Source organism: Citrus clementina, unplaced genomic scaffold, assembly GCF_000493195.1.
Source record: "Citrus clementina cultivar Clemenules unplaced genomic scaffold, Citrus_clementina_v1.0 scaffold_2, whole genome shotgun sequence".
Classification (NCBI taxonomy): Eukaryota; Viridiplantae; Streptophyta; class Magnoliopsida; order Sapindales; family Rutaceae; genus Citrus; species Citrus x clementina.
In genome coordinates, this window is record NW_006262688.1 from 19,218,728 (window position 1) to 19,224,225 (window position 5,498).

The window sequence follows — 5,498 nt, forward strand, 5'->3', positions numbered from 1 at the left end:
CAACGCCATGTTTAGTTTTGTGGGCATATTTTAATGGGAAATTTTTAAGATTTAAGAAATGAAAAAAAAGAGTTCATAATTTTCTAGCTAGTGCCAGAAAGAAGAGCATATTCCTTTGCTAAGTTCTTGCTTCTTTGCAAAGAGCAAACATTCTTGGTATGTGAAAATTGCTAATTTACATTGTAATGGATTGTAGCACACACTAGATAGATGTCATTTTGGTCAAATTTGGACTAGGTTACACTCTCTCAATTTTTATTTCAGACCCTCAAATTATGATACATGAAAATTTATAAGACAGTACTAGAAAAAATTGAGGTTATAATCAAAATTAAGGACGTTATACCAAATATGCTTAAAAGGGAATTATGTCAAAGATTTGATAGTGTAACTTTAGATGAGTGATGTAGATATAGTAAATGTTACATACAACATTTTTATGCTTTGAACCATATTTTGCTTTGGCCACCACTAAGGCTCTTGTTGTTTTCATTTTCAATTACTTTGCTTTATAATCCGAAACAAATTGTTTGCTTATTGAAGGAAAATTAAACTTCAAAACATTTGGAGAGGTAGAAAGAGATACTTAACTTGTAGAAAATGACATATGCAGATGCCTTCTTATTAGTTACTGAAAATCTACCATCAAATCTCATTGCTCCAAAACTAAGAAAAATTTCCATGTTAATTTTATTTTTTATTTTTCATTTTCTTTTAAAAGCCATTATTAGCTTATAAAATTGTCATAAGTTTCAACCTGAAAGCATAAAAATGTAGTAGATTAGTTGAAGATGGGATTTGTAAATGAGGACCATAAAGACTCATATGCAAACAATCAACTAGCAAACTGAAAAGTGTAGATTTTGATGAGAGACTCTTTTACTGGACTCAGCTACAATCTTTTACTTACCCCACTCTAATTTACTCACATGTCTTGTTACTAGAATATGAAATTATTCCCAATAGCTTTTTATTGAAAAGTTGATTAATTTCCTTTTTCAAGTGGAACTATCAGTCAAATGATTAATTGTTTTTATTTATTCTTTTGCTGGGTTCATGACCTCACACAGTGTTTAACAAGTGACATATAACCAACAAGATAAAATATAATATGATTTTGCTTCTGTTTTAATACACAGACACACACACATATCTATAAACATATGTGTACATATATATACATATATCTCTCTCTCTCTATATATATATAGACACACACACACACACACACACATTGTATTTTTCATATGTGTGTATATATATATATACACGCGCGCGCGCACACACACACATACATATGTATGTACACACATACATATGTATGTACACACATAGAGAGACACACACATATTACATAATTGCTTGCCATTAATACTTTATCGAATTTCCACCATCAATGGCAGGTATGACTCATGCATAAATGTATACGAAGCATATGTTTCTTATAAGAATCTCTTTAATTTATAGGTGGGGCATAAGTTGCTAATCAATTAGAGGATTGTTCAGCTAAAGCTATAGTTTCAGCTTTAGTTGTGTCTGGACCTACGTTGTTTTGGATATTTAAGAAGGTATTAGTTTATGTGATAACAAAACTTCTTGTCCTCCTTGTAATTGTAATTGCAATTGCTGTCCTCTCTTTTTCTTCTCAAGATTGCGTCTTGGTAAGTTTTGCTTTCATGATTTTTGTTTGTGGGTTATTTTCAAGTCGTGGGTTTGATTGATTATATGCAGATTAGAGTGAATTTGTAGATTACTTATTTTAATGATTTATTTTTGTGGGTTTGCTTTCAAGTCTTGATTTGTTTGGTTAAATGCTTATTAGAGTAAAAAATTAGCTTGAGGTTTTGATCTATAGCTGTTGCTAATTTTGAAGTCTGAGGTTTGTGCATAATTGAGTAGTTATAGTAAAATAATCTCCAAAATCTAGCTAATTACAGCTCAAAAAGTACAAAATTTTAGCCTTCTATCACTACTCAACAGATGAAAATGTCTCTTTTCAATCAAAGCAACATCTTAAAAATTTTCTTCCAAAGTTTCCCATAAATTCTACTAAATCTCAAGCTTCTGAGTTGGTGCTGAGTTGGTGCTTTACAACGTAGCCAGCCCATAGAGGTACTAGACTATTACATATTGTTACTATTTTAAGGCTGTGATGTGTGAGTGGTCCACTGATTATTAATGTTATTATCATTGTTGACAAATTAATATGTGTATTAGATAAATTATCATTGTAATTCATTAATTTATAGGGGTTGTAAGTGATTTTCCACAATTATGAATTTATTATTGAATCTATAATCATAATAACTTTAAACATTTGAAATTAATCATGCAATTGAATTAAACTTAAACTGACAATATATAATATATGAACATGTAAAAATATTTAAAATGGACAGAACTTGGATAACTTGTCATAAAGTGTCTATAGAGTGTCATACTGGAGTTGCTGAATTATTAAATTTTGCCTTTTTGAATACTGAAAACCGAATGTCAATTAGATGTCCTTGTACCTCTTGTCGTAATATGGGGTTTCATACTCCTCAATAGATGAAGGATCATTTATTTGAAAAAGGTTTTCTCGCAACATATAAAGTTTGGACTTGGCATGGTGACATTGACCCTATTTCTACATCTACAAAGTGCCAAGACCATCTACATAGTGGAAGATGCTTATGATTATAGTGACATATGTGACATGGTCAAAGATGCTTATGAGCACCGTGATAGAGATCTTAGTTCTTTTAAGGGTATGCTTGAAGATGCTGAAAAGCCTTTATAGTGACAATATGAAAAAGAACTATAGGTGGTTGATAAAGGTTTTCAACTTTTTTAGAAGTCCTTGTTGATATTTTGCCAAATAATAATGAGCTGCCTAAGTCAATGTATGAGACTAAGAAAATAATGAAAGTGCTAGGCTTAGAGTATGAAAAAATACATGCATGTCTAAATGATTGCATTTTGTATAGGAATGAATTTACTGATCTTACTGAATGTCAAAATTGTAGAGCATCTAGGTGACAAACAAAAAAAGATGGTTAAAAAAAATTTAGGAAAAGGATTCTTGAAAAGGTGTTATGGTATTTCCCTCCTATTCCTAGGTTCAAGAGACTTTTTCAATCACTGCAAACAACTCAAAAATTAACATGGCATGCTAATAAAAGAATTAAATATGGCAAGCTTCGCCACCCAGCAGACTCTTCAGTCTAGCAACTAATTGACAATAAGTGGCCAGAATTTGCACAAGAACCTAGAAATCTCCTTTTAGCTCTCTCAACCGATGGGGTTAACCCACATAGTAAACTTAGCACTACTTATAGTTGCTGGCCCATTACATTAATAACATTTAATCTTCCTCTATGGTTGTGTATGAAGAGAAAGTTTCTAATGTTGTCTCTTTTGATATCCGGCCCTAAATACTTAGCACCATTGATTGAGGACTTGAAAACTCTATGGGAGGTAGGGGTTGATGTTTATGATGCATATAGAAAAGAAACCTTCAATTTATGGGCTGTGTTGATGTGGAGAATCAGCATAAGGAAACCTTTCCAAGTGTACTATTAAGGGCTACTTTGCTTGCCAAATTTATGGGATTGACACTTGTGCATGTTGGCTACCCTATAGTTGAAAAATGTCATATATGGACCATCGTCCATTTCTACCATTTGCTCACCTATTTTGGAAACTCAAAAAGGTTTTCAATGGGAAGCAAGAGTTGAATGACCCTCCTAAAACTTTGTCTAGTGATGAAATCTTTAACATGGTGGAAGATATTAACACTAAGTTTGGGAAAAAGAAGGGCGGAAAGCGGAAACATGATGATGGTGGTGGTGGTGGTGATGAGAACATTTGTACAAAAAAAGGTCAATCTTTTTTTACTTAGAATATTGGAAGCATTTATTAGTTCGCCATCAAATAGATGTGATGCACATTGAAACAAATGTGTGTGAGAACACATATGGCACACTACTCCATCAATCGGGCAAGACAAAGGATAGGATTAATGCTAGAAAAGATCTTGAGTATCTTGAGATAAGGGGAAAACTAGTTCCTAATAAAACCAAAAAAAAAAAAAAAAAACAAAGTCCTACCTCCAACTCCATACACTTTGAGCAAAAAAAAAGTTTGTGAAACCTTGCAAAGTGTGAAAGTTACTGATGGCTATTTTTCTAATGTCCAAAAACTTGTGTCAATAGATGATTGTCGGCTTCAAGGCCTTAAGTCCCATGACTGTCATACTTTAATGCAACAACTGCTTTCATTAGCTATTTGAAATTGTTTGCCTATAAATGTCAGAAGGGCCATAATCAGGTTGTGCTTCTTCTTTAATTCATTGTTCTCTAAAGTGATAGACCCTAATACTCTTGAACAATTACAAGAGGAACTTGTAATTACTTTATACTTATTGTAGCAGTACTTCCTACTGATGAGAACAATCAAGGCAATACCATTAAAGCTTTAAGTGATCTTTTGCACATTTATGGAGGCCCAATTACAAAAGCTGGAGCCAAAAAGATTCAAGTTGCTTTAAATGAATTAATTAAGAAAATATCAATTGAAAATGCAATTCAAGATGCAAGACATAATGAATTGGGCTTGGAGAGGAGACAAAGTGTTGTGGGCATTATTCAAGTTGTTGGGCAGCTAAATGCACAATTTGCAAAAAAGGGTAATTTCAGAATAAAACTGGTATTGATTGAGGTGGAACTAATGTGCAAGCTATATACCATTGGAAAGATAATTAAGTTAATTTTCCAATGCAATTTACAGAGCTGGATTTTGAGTTCTCTAGAAAGCGTTATGACCAATTTCTTACAGCTCGTTCAGACTTGGGAATTCCAACCACTCTTTTGTTTATACAACTTCATTTATTTGTTTTGTTTCAAGTTTGTCAATGTGTTAGGTAAGTCTACCATCAATGATGGTGGGCTAACATTAAGTTTGTCAATGACTAGCATTAATTATGGTAGGCTAGCATTAATAATGGTGGGTTGGTGAAGACTTTTGAAGCATCCTTTGAAAAACCTATGGTTGGAGGGTTGTTCCAATGTTTCAATTTTGTATTTTTAGGATCTTGGGTTTCTATTAGCCTATTTAAACTGAACAACCTTGCTATGTAAGACAATTAGAGATGAATGTTATTTTTAATTTGAAAGATCATTCTTTCTTTGGTTCTTTTGAGAACTAGTAAACTTACTATGAATTTGCATTCCTGTGGTGTTCCAAAATAGACTTATCACTCACCTTTTCATTTAAATCTTGATTGTGGTGTCAATATCCTTCTCTATACCTTTGGTTCATGTTTCCTTAAACATTAAGTCAATATTTTTTTTGTTTCGCTTAAATCTATTTAGAACTTTCTTGGGAAGTTGAAACTTCAAATTAAGTGTGGTGTTTTCGAAGTTTGATTCGCATCATTTGGTATCAAGCTAGTTTCTAATCAGTTTGAATGTGTATTTATTTCGATTATAAAAAAAATACAGCAAAAAAAAAAAAAA